General features: G+C 45.6%; 1 protein-coding gene and 1 long non-coding RNA gene across 9 annotated transcripts in view; one reads left to right on the top strand and one right to left on the bottom strand.

The window, feature by feature from the left end:
• Positions 1–18059, bottom strand: part of LOC102143881 (uncharacterized) — a 107275-nt gene that overhangs the window by 30785 nt on the left and 58431 nt on the right. For 4 of the 8 annotated variants that reach the window (XM_015441942.3, XM_074024475.1, XM_015441944.3 and 1 more), the window contains exons 1-2: positions 9688–9716; positions 7492–7579 (exon numbers count right to left, since the gene is read on the bottom strand). The gene's annotated coding sequence lies outside the window, so the exon portion shown is untranslated. Of the gene's footprint in view, positions 1–7491; positions 7580–9615; positions 9717–18059 lie in introns of those variants that run through there. The other 4 variants (XR_012427928.1, XM_074024473.1, XM_074024474.1 and 1 more) reach the window with 3 other exon arrangements.
• LOC141409139 (uncharacterized) lies at positions 9736–13689 on the top strand. The gene is made up of 2 exons (XR_012427948.1): positions 9736–9788; positions 10921–13689. It is a non-coding gene; the product is annotated as an uncharacterized lncRNA (long non-coding RNA).

Here is an 18059-nt window from a genome sequence, read left to right as displayed (position 1 = left end):
ACTCCAGCCTGGGCGACAGAGCGAGACTCTGTCTCAAAAAAAAAAAAAAAAGAAAAAGAAAAAAGCCACAACTTGTACCTACCACCAACACACAATATAAGAACTGAAATACATGTTACATTCACTACCTTCTGACATATGAGGTCAAGAAAATACATAGCATTATAAGAAATGAACATTGACTAACGTTCATGTGCAGTGGCACATGCCTGTAATTGCAGACTTTGGGAGGCTGAGATGGGTGGATCATAAGGTCAGGAGTTCGAGAGCAGCCTGGCCAACATGGTGAAACCCCGTCTCTACTAAAAATACCAAAAAAAATTAGCTAGGCATGGTGTAATCCAAGCTACCTGGGAGTGTGAGGCAGGAGTGGTTTGAACCCAGGAGGTGGAGGTTGCATTGAACCGAGATCACGCTGTTGCAATCCAGCCTGGGTGACAGTGCATGTATAAAAAGAGACAGTAAAGAGCTTGTTGCCTGTTCCTCTTTCCACCATGTCAGGGCACAGCAGGGAGATGGCTGGGCTAAACCATGAAGAAGGCTCTCACCAGGAACCAATTTGGCTGGCACCTCGCTCTTGGATTTCCCACTTTCCAAATTCATGAGAAACATATTTCTGTGTCTTAAGCCTCCCAGTTTCAGCTATTTCCTTTTTGTCTGTTTTTGAGACTGAGTCATGCTCTATCACCCAGGCTGGAGTGTAGTGGCACGACGATTATCCTACCTCAAGTGATTCTCCCGCCTCACTCTGTAGTCTCGCTCTGTCACTTGGGCTGGAGTGCAGTGGCAAGATCTTCGCTCACTGCAACCTCCACCTCCCAGGCTCAAGAGATTCTCCTCCCTCAACCTCCCAAGTAGCTGGTATTAGAGGTGTGTGCCACAACACCCAACTATTTTTTGTATTTTTAGTAGAGACGGGGTTTCACCATGTTGGCCAGGCTGGTCTTGAACTCATGACTAAAGTGTGCTGCCTGTCTTGGCCTCCCAAACTGGTGAGATTGCAGGTGTGTACTGCACCAGGCCCATTTTTAACATTTAGTAGATTAAATGTTTCACCATGTTGGCCAGAGTGGTCTCAAACTACTGACCTCAAGTGATCTACCCACCTGGGTGTCCTAAAGTGCTGGGATTAGAGGTGTGAGCCACCACAGCCAGCCAGTCTAAGCTATTTCTCACAGGACAATGAAATGACAGGAAAAAAAGCATCTCATCATTAACATCACCGAAGGCTGACAAATCTTATTAAACAAAGGCAGGTGAGAGTCTGTACTGTAACACTTGCAATACTTGAAGCCATCTAATAGCACTAACATGTTTTTAAAACCTTGAGACAGGCCGGGTGTGGTGGCTCATGCCTGTAATCCCAGCACTTTGGGAGGCCAAGGAGGGAGGATCACAAGATCAGGAAATTGAGACCATCGTGGATAACAAAGTGAAAACCCGGCTCTACAAAAATAAAATATATATGTATATACACACATGTATATATACTTATATATATATTCCAAGAAATAAGACTGGCGTGTTGGCACAAGCCTGTAGTGTCAACTACTCGGGAGGCTGAGGCAGGAGAATCACTTTAACCCGAGAGGTGAAAGTTGCAGTGAGCTGAGAAAGCACTTTTGCACTTCAGCCAGGGTTACAAGAGCAAAACTGCATTTCATAAATATATAAATTAATTAATTAATAAAAGGACAGATACAAAATTGGCATACATGTACCTTTTCTTCATAATGAAACTTTTTTCATATTATTTAGAATAAAAAGGCATGAAAAACACTGTATGTATATGTTAACAGAAATGCAACACACACAGAAATAATTCTGACATAAATAACAAACAGTTCTAGTGGATAAGGAGTAGTTTTTACAGGTTACAGTTTTTTTTTTTAATGGTGCCCAGTATGCCATAAGGTTTTATGCCTACTTTATTTCTGGAATCCCCAATGAGCTATCATAAAGAATACAGAACATTTAAACAAAGGGAACAGTGAAAGTCCAGATGCTACATCATGAAACTTTTCATTCCAAAATCAATATGGCTTCCGTGTTAGTCAAGGAACAATGGGGCTCCCAAGAGGCAACAAGAGAAAATGCAAAGATACGCAAGGGCACATCCCCAGGAGGGAAGTTATCCTCACCCAGGGAGACCAGGTTCCTATAATTCTCCAACATCACATCTCTGCATAGAGTCCTCTGAGCAGGGTCCAGGCATTTCCACTCCTCCTGAGAGAATTTTATGGCCTAAATGTCATACCTAAATGTCAATAGACCATGAAATGAAAACACATTTTAACCAAATAGTTCTGGGAGGAGTTCTTATCTTTACAGAAAATGAGAAGAGGAGAGAGAGGAAAGCGTGGATTTAATTGTAGTGAATGTTCTGACAAATCCGAGTAAGGGATTTCTCACCACATGACGTCTTCCCAGTTTTATTCTACTACATTTTTTGAAGAGGTCATGACACCCTCTCAGTATGAATTACTTATGTTTGTGAAAAAATACAAGCAATACATAAATAAAAAAATCAATGCAGGGTTCCCGTTATAGAAATGTTAGGAAGTTTTATTGACACACCAAGTGACATTTATCTGGATGAGCCAGAGCATGAGTGAGGTCTTCAAAGATGACAACATCCACAGTGAAAGATCAGCCAGGCATGGTGGCACATGGCTATAATCCCAGCTACATGGAAGGCTGAGGCAGGAAAATCACTTGATCACTGGAAGCAGAGGTTGCAGTGATCCGAGATTATGCCACTGCGCTCCAACCTGGGAAACCGAAATTCAGTCAAAAAAAAAAAATTAGCCAGGCATGGTTCCAGGCACGTGTGGTCCCAGCTATTTGGGAGACTGAGGTGGGAGGATGGCTTGTTCCTGAGGGTGGAGGTTGCAGTGAGCTATGATCCTGCCACTGTGTACCAGCCTGGGCAACAAAGCAAGACCCTGTCTCAAAATAAAATAAAATACATGAAAACAAAATTACTTAAGATACAAAAATCCAGGCCGGGCGCGGTGACTCACGCCTGTAATCCCAGCACTTTGGGAGGCCAAGACGGGCGGATCACGAGGTCAGGAGATCGAGACCATCCTGGCTAACACGGTGAAACCCCGTCTCTACTAAAAAATACAAAAAACTAGCCGGGCGAGGTGGCGGGCGCCTGTAGTCCCAGCTACTCAGGAGGCTGAGGCAGGAGAATGGCGTAAACCCGGGAGGCGGAGCTTGCAGTGAGCTGAGATCCGGCCACTGCACTCCAGCCTGGGCGGCAGAGCGAAACTCCGTCTCAAAAAAAAAAAAAAAAGATACAAAAATCCATTTTGTATATATATGTCCACAAAATAATAAAACCTTGCACAGACTCACAAAAAGCCAGATGTTAATACAAGGGGTTGTCATTTGTCCCAGATTTTCAAAATATAAAAGATATTCAAAATATATACATATGTGTGTATACATGTATTTGTATGTATATGTGTGTGCATGTGTGGGGGGATGTGTATATACATATATAAAGATTTTTAAAATATAAAAAGTAGCAAGTTTTGTTTAACTGAAGAGGAATCTCATCTTGCTGGAAGAGGACACTTTGGCAGTTGGGGGTAGGGAGGAATCTTGTCAGATCTAAGAAAACAGGGAATGCCTCATCCTAGAGGAAGCAATCACCATTTCAACTGCCTGACCTGGAGGAAGCTTCAGATATCTGTAGGAATGCAGGCGTGTGCAGTGGCAGCCACTGTGGCACTCTTTATACAGGGAAAAATCAAAAAGGACCCAAACATTGTCATTCAGCCAATTTCCAATGCAGATGGCAAAGAGCAAGCTATCCATGTTCACTAACATGACATGTAAATTTTTACAACCAATAGGATCAAATATCAAAGTAAAATATTTACTAGAACACAAAGAAGAAAACAACAGAGGCTTGGATCTACTTGAGGGTGGAGGGTGGGAGGAAGGAGAGGAGCCAAAAAAATAACTATTGGGGGCCAGGCCAGGCGCAGTGGCTCCTGCCTGTAATCCCAGCACTTTGAGAGGCCGAGGGGGGTGGATCAACTGAGGTCAGGAGTTCAAGACCAGCCTGGCCAACATAGTGAAACCCTGTCTCCAGTAAAAAATACAAAAATTAGGGAGGTATGGCAGCAGGCACCTGTAATCCCAGCTACTTGGGAGGCTGAGGCAGGAGAATCGCTTGAACCTGGGAGGTGGAGGTTACGGTGAGCTGAGATCATGCCATTATACTCGAGCCTGAGCAACAAGAGCAAAACTCAGTCTCAAAAAATAAATAAATAAAAAATAACTATTGGGTACAGGGCTTAATACAAGAGTGATAGTCTACTACAACAAACCCTGATGATACAACTTACGTAACAAAGCTTCACATATAGCCCCAAACCTAAAGTAAAAATCTAGAAATAATCTGTAGAACAAACCCCGATGACACAACTTGACATATGTAACAAAGCTTCACATATAGCCCCAAACCTAAAGTAAAAACGTAAATATAAAAAAAAAAATTGGCCACACACAGTGGCTCACACATGTAATCCCATCACTTTGGGAGGTTGAGACGGGAGAATCATGAAGTCAGGAGTTCAAGACCAGCCTGGCCAAAATGGTGAAACCCCGTCTCTACTAAAAATATGAAAAAAAATTAGTCGGGGGTGGTGGCACTTGACTATAATCCCAGTTATTCTGGAGGCTGAAACAGGAGAATTGCTTGAACCTGGGAGGAAGAGGTTACAGTGATCTGAGATTGCACCACTGAACTCCAGCCTGGGCAACAGAGACTTTGTATCAAAAAAAAAAAAAAAAGAGAGAGAGAGAGAGAGAGAGAGAGAAAAGGCCAGTAGAGGTGGCTGACACCTGTAATCCCAGCACTTCAAAGGCCGAAGTGGGTGGATCACGAGGTTAGGAAATTCAGACCATCCTGGCTAACAAGGTGAAATTCCATCTCTACTGAAATACCAAAGCATGGTACTGGCACCATGGCACTCACCTATCGTCCCACACACTTGGGAACCTGAGGTAGGAGAATCACTTGAACCCGGGAGGCAGAGGTTGCAGTGAGCTGAGATCATGCTGCTGTTCTCCAGCCTGGCTACAGAGTGAGACTCCATCTCAAAAAAAAAATTAAGAGAGCATGGTGGTACACACCTGTGGTCCCTGCTACTTGGGAGGCTGAGATTGGGGGATGGCTTGAGCCTGAAGGAGGTTGCAGTGAGCTAAGATCACGCCACTGTGCTCCAGTCTAATCAACAGAGCAAGACCTTGTCTCAAAATAAAATCAAATATATGAAAACAGAATACTCAAAGTATGAAAATCCATTGTGTTTATATAAGTTTGCAAAATAATAAAACATACACAGACTCACAAGAAACTAGATGTTAGTAAAAAAAAAAGTTGTCATTTTCTCCAGTTTTTTTTTTTTTAAGACAGGGTCCTGTTCTGTCACCCAGGCTGCAGTGCAGTAATATAATCTTGGCTCACTGCAACTTCTGCCTCCTGGGTTCAAGTGGTTTTCCTGCCTCAGTCACAGAGTAACTGGGATTACCAGTGCCCGCCACCATGCCCGGCTAACTTTTGTATTTTTAGTAGAGATGGGGTTTCACCATGTTGGTCAGGTTGGTCTTGAACTCCTGACCTCAGGCGATCCACCCACCTTGGCCTCCCAAAGTGCTGGGATTACACACGTGAGTCACCAAGCTCAGCAGATTTTCAGAAAATATACATGTATATGTAAATATGTATATATGTGTGTGTGTGTGTGTGTGTGTATATATATATAGTCTTAAAAATATAAAAAGTAGCAAGTTGTGTTTAGCTGAAGAGGAATCTCATCTTGCTGGAAAAGGACACTTTGGCAGTTGGGGGCAGGGGGAATCTTGTCAGATCTAAGAAAACAGGAAATGCCCCATCCTAGAGGAAGCAATCACCCTTTCAACTGCCTGACCTGGAGGAATGTTCAGATATGTGTAGGAACGCAGGCGTGCACAGAAGGAACCACTATGGCACTCCTCATACAGGAAAAAATGGCGAAGGACCCACATGTTGTCATTCAGCCATTTTCCAATGCAGATGGCAAAGAGCAAGCTAGCCATGTTTACTAACATGACAACAGGTAAATTCACAACCAGCAGGATCAAATATCAAAGTAAAATATTTACTGGAACACAAAGAAAACAACAGACACTGGGGTCTACTTGAGTGTGGAGGGTGCAAGGAAGAAGAGGAGCAGAAAAAATAACTATTGGGGGCTGGGCACGGTGGCTCACGCCTGTAATCCCAGCACTTTGGGAGTCTGAGATGGGTGGATCACTTGAGGTCAGAAATTCAAGACCAGTCTAGCCAACATAGTGAAACCCTATCTCTACTAAAAATACAAAAATTAGCCAGGCATGGTGGGGGGCACCTGCAATCCCAGCTACTCAGAAGGCTGAGGCAGGAGAATCACTTGAACCCGGGAGGCGGAAGTTGCAGTAAGCCATGATCTGTGTATGAACTCTCCATTTTAATGAGATTTTTGGAGTCAGAAACACAGTAACTCACTCAATTACCTAAAAATGTAGTATAAAATCAGGCAGAAAACATTTCCCCTTATTGGTCTCCTTTTCTAGAATGTACCATGTACTTTGTGCTAATTATTATTATTATTTTTTTTTTTGAGACGGAGTCTTTCTCTGTCACCCAGGCTGGAGTGCAGTGGCCGGATCTCAGCTCACTGCAGCCTCCGCCTCCCGGGTTCACACCATTCTCCTGCCTCAGCCTCCCGAGTAGCTGGGACTACAGGCGCCCGCCACCTCGCCCGGCTAGTTTTTTGTATTTTTTAGTAGAGACGGGGTTTCACCGTGTTAGCCAGGATGGTCTCGATCTCCTGACCTTGTGATCCGCCCGCCTCGGCCTCCCAAAGTGCTGGGATTACAGGCTTGAGCCACCGCGCCCGGCCAACTTTGTGCTAATTAATACGTGACTTATATTGGCAGCTGCTCTAATCCTGGTCCATCCTGGATGACAGAGCAAGACTCTTGTCTCCAAAAAACAAAAAACAAAAACAAAACACAGAAAGGCAGAAAAGATTTCCTGAATTCTTATTGCAGAATTTACCAGGTACTTGCGCACATTAGTACATGACTTCTGAGGGCAGCTGGTCTAATCCAGGTCCACAGAGAGCTGACAGAGCATCCAGATGTGGTCCCTGAACAATCCCTGCTGCCCAACAGCACTCACACCGCGGGACCCTCACCCCGTCTCCATCCATGTTTGGTGTGAGCCCTTCCCAGGCCCATGCCCAGTGCCGCCTCTTCCCAAGTTCATGTCACTGGGTCATGAGAGATGGAATCTAAGCGAGATGAGAGGGACTGAGGGAAAGCATGGGTGAGGGTGAGCAAACCTGTCAGGCAGGACGCTTCAGACTCAGAGAAGATTCCCAACTCCAAGGCCCAGGGTTTTTGAAAGGAAGGAGACAGAACAATCCACCGAGAATATCATCTCACCTGAGGAAGAGCCATCCCTGACTCCTTTGCTTTCCTCTTCCTCTTCCGAGTTTCTTCCTCACGTACCAAGAGTCTTTAGAAGTCAATCCTAAATGTTAAAAATATGTTGTTTATTGCTCAGAATCAACAACCCCCTCCCCCTGTACCACAATCGCACATACAAAGAAACTGGAAGCTAACCTCTGATGCCAAGATTTATAGAATGTACACATATTATAGACAGGAATTCTAAAATTCTCAATCTCATCTGTATAATTTTTTTTTTTTTTTTTTTTTTTTGAGATGGAGTCCCACTCTGTCGCCCAGGCTGGAGTGCAGTGGCGCGATCTCAGCTCACTGCAAGCTCCGCCTCCCGGGTTCACGCCATTCTCCTGCCTCAGCCTCCCGAGTAGCTGGGACTACAGGCGCCTGCCACTACGCCTGGCTAATTTTTTGTATTTTTAGTAGAGATGGGGTTTCACTGTGTCTGCCAGGGTGGTCTTGATCTCCTGACTTCATGATCCGCCCGCCTCGGCCTCCCAAAGTCCTGAGATTACAGGCGTGAGCCACCGCACCCGGCCTCATCTGTATAATTTAAACAAGTTTAACTTATTAGATTATATACACGGAAGTCAACATGTCACAACTAATCATATTCAATGAACTCACCCACTCATCTGAACCCAAAGTCGCCTACCCCTTTTTTTCTTTTGAGACAGGGTCTCGATCTGTTGACCAGGCTGGAGGTCTCGCTGTGTTGACCAGGCTGGAGTGCAGTGGCATGATCTCCGCTCATTGCAGCCTGGACCCCCTGGGGTCAATTGATTCTCCTGCCTCAGCCTCCAGAGTAGCTGGGATTACAGGTGAGTACCATCAACCCCAGTTAATTTTTTTATTTTTGGCAGACATGAGTGTCTCATTATACTGCCCAGACTGGCCTCAAACTCCTGGACTCAAGGAATCCTCTTGCCTCAGTCTCCTAAATTGCTAGGATTACAGACGTGAACCACTGCGCCCAGCCCCTTTCTTCATTACTGTGCTTCCCTCCCTAATTCTGTACATATCTCTCATTCTCCCCTTCTCTCTGTGTTCGTTTTTCTTTTTCCCTGGGATTCTGCTCCATATTTTGTACATCTCTCTTCTCCTGTTGTTTATCTCCTTCTTCCCTCTATTCCTTCTCTTCCCCCTCCTCTGCTCCATTCTCGCAACTTTTTTAACCTCTTGTTGCTCCTTCTCCCCAATCTTTAGATCGTCCTCGATCTCCATCTATTTCTGCCTCTTCTCCCATCTCTGCTCCTCCTCTGCTCTCCCTGTTAAATTCTGTCTTCCCTGTTGTACCCCCCTGTCCCCACTCTCTGGTATCCCAGATCCCCAGGTGTCCTCCCTGCTGTGATTCTCCCTCTGTTCTCCTTGCCACCAGCACCACTCTGCTCTGTCTGCCCCAGCTCCAAATCCCTCCCTCCTCTCCCTCACTCTGATGAGCCTCCCTCTTTCCTGCCCCTCTCCCTACATTGCTGTTCTTCATCTCTCTGTACGTTTAGTTTTTCTCTACACTTCTCCAGTTGTTTTTCCCCTTTTGCTTTCTTATCTTTTTTTCACTTTTGCTGTCTCTTGGCAAATCCCTCACCCATCCTCTACTTTGCCATCGGTTATGGGTCTTTTTCATTCTTCTTTCCTCTGTCTCAGGTTTTCTATGGCTCTCTGACTCCCTCTGTCTGTCTCCTGATCCCTTTGGCCCATACAATCACAGGAGAATTTAGAGTAAGACGCCTGCATCCCTGAGAAGTGCATTTTCCAGGGTCTAGAGCTGGGCAAGCAAGAGCACCCGTGTCACAGGACAGGCCCTGGGCACCCCGCGGGCTCAGGGGAAGCGGTGACTAGCAGTAGAGACCTGTGGAGCACCAGGGCCCCGCACGAGGAAGGAGGTGGGGGGCGACGGCGCCTTAAGACAAGGATAAGAGCTGCAGGATCCCAGGACCAGGCAGAGGACGCCGCCTCCCCGGGGCTGGGGCCACCGCGCTGCGCTACAGGGGCCGACTAGGGCGAGGGTGGGAGGGGCCCAGGGTGAGAATCTGCCTCCCGGGTGAGGACTTTGAAAAGCACGGGGCAGGAGGAGTCAGAAAAAGTTTTGAGCAGGAAAACTACCAGACAGGAAGTGTACAGAAGCACCCGGGACCTGGGAAGCGCAGACCTAATACAAGACAGAGAGAAACTCACGCGCCGGCGGTGGGACCTTCCCTCCACGTGATCCGCTTCCGGGTTTGTGCAAATCTGCCCAGGCAGAACAGAAGCCAGGCCTGGGCGGGACCCGCGAGGAGGTGAGCCGGGCCTGAGGGAGGTCGGGGTGGGGCGCGAGGCGGAGAGACCTTGCTCTTTAGAACCAGCAGCGGGCGGGGCCTGGGCGGGACCTGTGCGTCTCTCCGCGTCGCTCCCAGAGCCCCTGTTTTTCAGGTTTTGGGGGCGAGACCAGCCAGGAAGGCTGAGGCATAATTCAAAAGCCCTGGAATTGTCTGGAACGGGGATGCAAACTAGAATGTGAAATGCAAAGCCCTGCCTGAGTAGAACCTACGATTTCATGCTGACGGCCCACAGAACAGAATAGAAATCCTCTCCCTCTCTATTCTCCATTCACTCGGGAGGGAGAGTCCACCCTGTGCTCAGCTTCAGAGACTCCCCTAGGGCCTCTGCCTGGGATGCGGGATGAGTGCTCAGGCCAGGGAGGAGTGAGGTCACCACCTGCTGCTTAAACACCGCAAGGATGCGGGGGTGGGGTCGGGAACCTGAGGTCCCAGCTACTCAGGAAGCAGCAGCTGGAGGGTCGCTGAGACTGGGGGTCCAGACGACTTTGCTTTTGTTTCTTGGCGGTAATCGCTTAATCCTGAAAGTCCTGAGAGGACATGGGAAGCGTAGTCAAGCACACACCACCATGATGGAGAAAATAAGAGAGGGGATGTCAGGCCTCTGAGCCCAAGCCAAGCCCTCGCATCCCCTGTGACTTGCACTTATATGCCCAGATGGCCTGAAGTAACTGAAGAATCACAAAAGAAGTGCAAATGCCCTGCCTCGCCTTAACTGATGACATTCCACCACAAAAGAAGTGAAAACGGCCAGTCCTTGCCTTAAGCGATATTATCTTGTGAAATTCCTTTTCCTGGCTCATCCTGGCTCAAAAAGCTCCCCAACTGAGCACCTTGTGACACCCCCACTCCTGCCTGCCACAGAACAACCCCCCCCTTGACTGTAATTTTCCTTTACCTACCCAAATCCTATAAAACGGCCCCACCCTTATCTCCCTTCGCTCTTTTTGGACTCAGCCCGCCTGCACCCAGGTGAAATAGACAGTATTCAAGAGGATATAAAAAGGATTACAGATATTCAAGTGCCACTTATTTCTGAGATGCAAGGATGGTTCAACATATTCAAGCAAATCAATGTGATATTCTGTTGCAGGAAATCAGGGACCCTGAAAGGAGGGACCAGCTGAAGCTGCAGCAGAAAAACATAGATTGTGAAGATTTCATGGACATTTATTAGTTCCCCAAATTAACACTTTTATAATTTCTTACACCTATCTTTACTATAGTCTCCGAACATAAATTGTGAAAACTTCATGAACACTTATCACTTCCCCAATCAAAACTCTTGTGATTTCTTATGCCTGTTTTTACTTCAATCTCTTAATCCCGTCATCTTTGTAAACTCAGGAGCATGAATGTCGACTCAGGACCCTGTGATGATTGTGTTAACTGCACAAATTGTAGAGCATGTGTGTTTGAACAATGTGAAATCTGGGCACCTTGAAAAAAGAACAGGATAATGGCAATCTTCAGGGAACAAGGGAGATAAGACGTGGAGTCTGACTGCCAGTGAGCCAGTGGAAGAGAGCCATATTTCTCATCTGGTACCAAGGCTGATGTGCAGTGGCACAATCATGGCTCACAGGAGCCGTGACCTTTCAGGCTCAAGCCATCCTCTCTACTTAGCCTCCCAAGTAGCTGGGACTACAGGTGTGCATCACCATGTGTGGCTTTTAAATTTCCTATAGAAACTGGGTATTGCTATGTTGCCCAGGCTGTTCTCAAACTCCTCGACTCAAGTGATCCTCCCACTTTAGCCTCCCAATATACTGGGATTACAGGCATGAGTCTCTGTGTCCAGCTGTATGCATAAAATGTTCTGGTAGATTTTTTTTTTCCCTCAAGATGGAGTCTTGCTCTGTCACCCAGGCTGGAGTGCAGTGGTGCAATCTTGCATCACTGCAACCTCCACCTCTCGAGTTCAAGCAATTCTCCTGCCTCAGCCTCCCTAGTAGCTGGGACTACAGGCGTACACCACCATATTCAGCTAATTTTTGTATTTTCAATAGAGATGGGGTTTCACCATGTTGGTCAGGCTGGATTCGAACTCCTCACATTGTGATCCTCCCGCCTCAGCCTCCTAAAGTGCTGGGATTACAGGTGTGAGCCACCGCACCCAGCCTGATTTATTATTATTATTGTTACTTAATTTGAGATGGAGTCTCCCTCTGTCTCCCAGGCTGGAGTGCAGTGGCACAATCTCGGCTCACTGCAACCTCTGCCTCCCAGTTTCAAGTGATTTTCCTGCCTCAGCCTCCCAAGTAGCTGGGATTACAGGTGCCTGCTACCATGTTGGGGTAATTTTTGTATTTTTTTAGTAGAGACAGGGTTTCACCATGTTGGCCAGGCTGGTCTTGAACTCCTGACCTCAAGTGATCCACCTGCCTCAGCCTTCCAAAGTGCTGCGAATACAGGCAGTGTGAGCCACTGCGCCCAGGCATAATTTGTTTTAAGACTTAGTGGAAAAAAATCAAACCATATTTTCCTCTGTCTGGTCTCACACCACAAAAGAATAAACACAGAAAACTTCTGTGACCAAATGTGGGTTTTTTCCTCCACCAATAAGCAAGCAATCAATTCTGCAGTGTCTACTGGCTGAGTGCCCTTGAATTCAATTCTGACACTATGTACCTGGAGGTAGCATCAAATCCTACAGGTTGAGGGCTCAGTCCCCAAGATTGCAAATAGACTAGTAGCAAGTCCAGGCCTCCAGAACTTCTGACCAACTGACTTCAAGTTGGGTTCCCATGACTCCTACTTTGAGATTGATCAATTTGCTAGACAGGCTCACAGAACTCAGAGTAACACTTAAATGTGCAGGTTTATTGTAAAAGATATTACAAAGGGTGCAAGTGAACAGCCAGATGGAGAGATACATAAGGTGAGGTCTGGAGGGGTCCCAAGCACATGAGCTTCTGTCCCCTAAAGTTGGCTTGTGCCACTCTCCTCCTGGCACGTGGAGGAGTTCTCATTCATCTTACTGTTAGTTTTCATGTGTTCAGCCTTCCAAAACTCTCTAAACCCAGTCCTTTTGGGTTTTTATGGAAGTGTATTACATAGACATTACTGAAATATGGACAAATGTGTCAAAATGTAATTCTAGAGTGTATGATCTAAACCCTGTAAGGCCCATCTTTTCAGATTCTTCTTGACCTCCTCTGGGCAGGATTTTTTCCTCCAGGCTATGGGGCAGAACCCTGTCTGGAATGAGGGTCTTGTGACTCACCATTAGAAAAACAGGAACAAGCCGAACGGTGGCTCACGCCTGTAATCCCAGAACTTTAGGAGGCCAAGATGGGTGAGATTGCTTGAGCTCAAGAGTTCAAACCAGCCTGGATGACATGGCAAAACCCCATCTCTACTAAGAATACAAAAACTAGGCAGGTGTGGTGGGTCATGTCTGTAATCCCAGGTACTCAGGAGGCTGAGGCAGGAAAATTGCTTGAACCTCATAGGCAGAGGTTGTAGTGAGCTGAAATCACACCACTGCACCCCAGCCTGCATGACAGGGTAGGACTGTCTCAAAAAAAAAAAAAAAAAAAAAAAAAGGAAGGCCAAGTACGGTCACTCATGCCTATAATCACAGTACTTTGGGAGGCCAAGGTAGGTGGATCACAAGAGGTCAGGTGTTCGAGACCAGTCTGACCAACATGAAGAAACCCCATCTCTACTAAAAATACAAAATTAGGCAGGCGTGGTGGCGCATGTCTGTAATCCCAGCTACTCGGGAAGCTGAGGCAGGAGAATCACTTGAAGCTGGAAGGCGGAGGTTGTGGTGAGCCGAGATCATGCCATTGCCCTCCAGCCTGGACAAGAACGAAACTCCAAAAATAAATAAATAAATAAATAAAATAAAATAAAAGGCCGGGAGCAGTGGCTCAAGCCTGTAATCCCAGCACTTTGGGAGGCCCAGACGGGCGGATCACGAGGTCAGGAGATCGAGACCATCCTGGCTAACACGGTGAAACCCCGTCTCTAATAAAAAATACAAAAAAACTAGCCGGGCGAGGTGGCGGATGCCTGTAGTCCCAGCTACTCGGGAGACTGAGGCAGGAGAATGGTGTAAACCCAGGAGGCGGAGCTTGCAGTGAGCTGAGATCCAGCCACTACACTCCAGCCTGGGCGACAGAGCAAGACTCCGTCTCAGAAAAAAAAAAAAAGAAAAGAAAAAGAAAAGAAAAGAAAGGAAAAGAGAAAGAAAAGCAGAAGCAGGTTAAATTCCTGCCTTGAGCAACGGGTCAGAGAGAGAGGTTCTATTTCTTGCGGCCTTCTTTTGAGGCATAAAGGACCACAACACTATAAGACATGACTATAAGAAGGGCTGTGGGAATTATGAGTCAGGAATCATGGATAAAAACCTCCACACATGCACACACACACATCATAATATCACAAGGACACATTGTATTTTCTATGATATATTTTCAATTTTCTCAACATAATCTATGCATATTACTTAAACTTCCCTTTCTGTTTGTTGGAACAAATGCTATTTCTAATCATTGTGTTTTCTCTCTAGAGTCCATGTGCATCTTGGTTTAACAAATTAATTTTTAAAATATGTCCTAGTATTTTATGGGAAATTTAGCCCATTTATTGCACTTCATGGACTTCTCCACTATTTGTTTATATTACCTGTGTTTTCTGCAAAATTTCTGAAGTTCTGGAAATTACATTCTTAACAAATGAAGATGCTTTGTTCCCAATCTTTCCTTCTATCTGAATTTCCTGTAATGTTCACCTGGTCCGTGTTAATCTACACCCCGGCACTTTCCTGCTGTTCTCTGGCTCTTATTAGCTGCTTATGTTGCTGATGAACTAGTCCATGGGTCTCCACACCATTGCCAGGAAACATTTCTGCACTGTGCTGATACTGACAATGCAGTCAGTACAAGCCATTTCACTATGGACCATTTACCTGTTTTCTCCATAAGGTTATATGTGTTCTTCTGGTGATAATTATGAAATCAAATGTATTAGTTTTAGATAAATGTACATAACTTCCATTCATTCACAGTCACAACTATACATCTACTAATCTGTAAAGCAGTGGACCCCTGATGTTATGACACTTTTGTTTGTGAAATATGTGTTATAGTGTTTTACATTGTATGAGCTTAGCGGAGTTTAAATAGATCATTTTTTACTGTTTTTTGAGTTTAGATTTAATTGATTACCAGGCATATTTAAGCTCACTTCCTTCCCAATTTGAGTACCCCCCTCCAATTTCTGTTCTCTTTGTATGAATTTGAGCATTTTTAGATATCTCACATAAGTGGAATCATACAGTATTTGTCTTTTTATGCTGGCTTATTTCACTTAGCATTGTGTTTTCCAGGTTTATTTATTTTGTAGTATATTAGTGCACTTTCATACTGCTATGAAGAAATACCCAAGACTGGGCAATTTATAAAGAAAAAGAGGTTTTCCACATGGCTTGGGAGGCCTCACAATCATGGCAGAAGGCGAAGGAAGAGCAAAGGCATGCCTTACCTGGTGGCAGGCAAGAGAGCATGTACAGGGGAACTCCCCTTTATAAAACCATCAGATATCATGAGACTTATTTACTATCATGACAACAGCATGAGAAAAACACACCCCCATGATTCAATTACCTCTCACCAGGTCCCTCCCATGACATTTGGGGATTACAGGAGCTACAATTCTGGATGAGATTTGGGTGGGAAAACAGCCAAACCATATTATTCCATCCCTGGCCCCTCCCAAATCTCATGTCTTCACACTTCAAAACTAATCATGCTGGCCAGGCACAATGGCTCATGCCTATAATCCTAGCACTTTGGGAGGCCAAGATGGGTGGATCATGAGGTCAGGAGATTGAGACTATCCTAGCTAACACAGTGAAACCCTGTTTCTACTAAAAATACAAAAAATAAGCTGGGTGTGGTGGCACACACCTATAGTCCCAGCTACTTGGGAGGCTGAGGCAGAATTGCTTGAACCCAGGAGGCGAAGGTTAGTGAGCTGAGATCACGTGATTGCACTCCAGCTGGGCGACAGAGTGAGATTCTGTCTCAAAAAAAAAAAAAAAAAAAAAAAAATCAAACTAATCATGCCTTCCCAACAGTCCCCCAAAGTCTTATTTCAGCATTAGCTGAAAAGTTCACAAAGTCTCATCTGAGACAAGGCAAGTCCCTTCCACCTATGAGCCTGTAAAATCAAAAGCAAGTTAGTTACTTCCTAGATACAATGGGAAGTATAGGCATGGGGTAAATACACCTATTCCAAATGAGAGAAAATGGTCCAAACAAAGGGGCTACAAGCTGCGTGCAAGTCCAAAATCCAGTGGTACAGTCAAATCTTAAAGCTACAAAATGATTTCCTATGGTTTTGCAGGGTACAACCCCACTCCTGGCTGCCTTCATGGGCTGGCATTGAGTATCTGTGGCTTTTCCAGGTGCCCAGTGCAAACTGTTAGTAGATCTAACGTTCCAGGGTCTGGAGGACAGTGGCCCTCTTCTCACAGCTCCCCTAGACAGTGCCCAGTGGGGACTCTGCATGGGGGCTCCCACCCCATATTTCTCTTCTACATTGCCCTAGCAGAGGTTCTCTAGGAGGGTTCTGCTCCCATAGCAAACTTGTGCCTGGACATCCTGGCATTTCCATACACCCTCTGACATCTAGGTAGAAATTCTCAAACCTCATTTCTTGACTTCTGTGCAACCACAGGCTGAATACCATGTGTAATCTGCAAAGACTTCAGGCTTGCACCATCTGAAGGAATACCCTGAGCTCTATACTGGTCCCATTTAGCCATGGCTGGGACACAGGGCACCAAGACCAAAGACTGCACAAGATCCTGGGCCCGACCCATGAAACAATTTTTTCTTCCTAAGCCTCCCAGTCTGTGATATGAGGGGTTGTTGTAAAGACCTCTGACATGCCCTGGAGACATTTTCCCCATTTCTTGGTGATTAACATTTGGGTCCTCATTATTTATGCAAATTTGTGCAGCAGGTTTGTGTTTCTACTCATGAGTTTTTCTTTTCTTTTTTTTTTTTTTTTTTTTTTTTTTTTGAGACGGAGTCTCGCTCTGTCGCCCAGGCTGGAGTGCAGTGGCCAGATCTCAGCTCACTGCAAGCTCCGCCTCCCGGGTTCACGCCATTCTCCTGCCTCAGCCTCCCGAGTAGCTGGGACTACAGGCGCCCGCCACCTCGCCCGGCTAGTTTTTTGTATTTTTTAGTAGAGACGGAGTTTCACTGGGTTGGCCAGGATGGTCTCGATCTCCTGACCTCATGATCCGCCCGTCTCGGCCTCCCAAAGTGCTGGGATTACAGGCTTGAGCCACCACGCCCGGCCGAGTTTTTCTTTTCTATCACATTGCTAGAATGCAAATTTTCCAAACTTTTATTATGCTCTGCTTCCCTTTTAAACATGTTTCAATTTCAAACCATATCTTTGAGAATGAATAAAACTGAATGCTTTTAAGAGCACCAAAGTCACATATTGAAAGCTTTGCTGCTTAGAAATTTCTTCTGCCAGCTACCAAAATCCTCTCTCTCAGGTTCAAAATTTCACAGATAAACAGGACAGGGACAAAATGCTGCCAGTCCCTTTGTTAAACCATAGCAAGAATAACGTTTGTTCCAGTTCCCAATAAGATCCCGATCAACATCTGAGACCACCTCAGCCTGGAGTTCTCTGTCTATATCACTATCGGCATTTTGGTCAAAACCATTCAACAAGTCTCTAGGAAGCTCCAAATTTTCCCACATTTTCCTGTCTTCTGAGCCTTCCAAAGTGTTCCAGCCTCTGCCTTTTACTGAGTTCCAAAGTTGCTTCCACATTTTCAGGTATTTTTATTTTTCATTTTTAATTTTTTTAGATGGAGACTCACTCTGTCACCTAGGCTGGAGTGCAGTGGTATGATCTCGGCTCACTGCAATCTCCACCTCCCAGGTTCAAGCAATTCTCCTGCCTCAGCCTCCAAAGTAGCTGGGACTACAGGCACACACTACCACACCCGGTTAATTTTTTCAAGTATCTTAATAGCAGTATCCCACTCCTAGAAACAATTTACTGTATTAGTCCATTTTCATACTGTTATGAAGAAATACCTGAGACTGGATGATCTATAAAGAAAAAGAGGTCTAATGGACTCACCATTCCACATGGCTGGGGAGGCCACGCAATCACGGTGGAAAGTGAAGAAGGGGCAAAGGCATATCTTACATGGTAGCAGGAAAGAGAGCATGTGCAGGGGAACTGCTT

The sequence above is a fragment of the Macaca fascicularis genome, chromosome 19 (genome assembly GCF_037993035.2).
Source record: "Macaca fascicularis isolate 582-1 chromosome 19, T2T-MFA8v1.1".
NCBI classification, from domain to species: Eukaryota; Metazoa; Chordata; class Mammalia; order Primates; family Cercopithecidae; genus Macaca; species Macaca fascicularis.
Note: the sequence above shows the minus strand (reverse complement) of the source record. Positions and strands in the feature narration are given on the sequence as shown.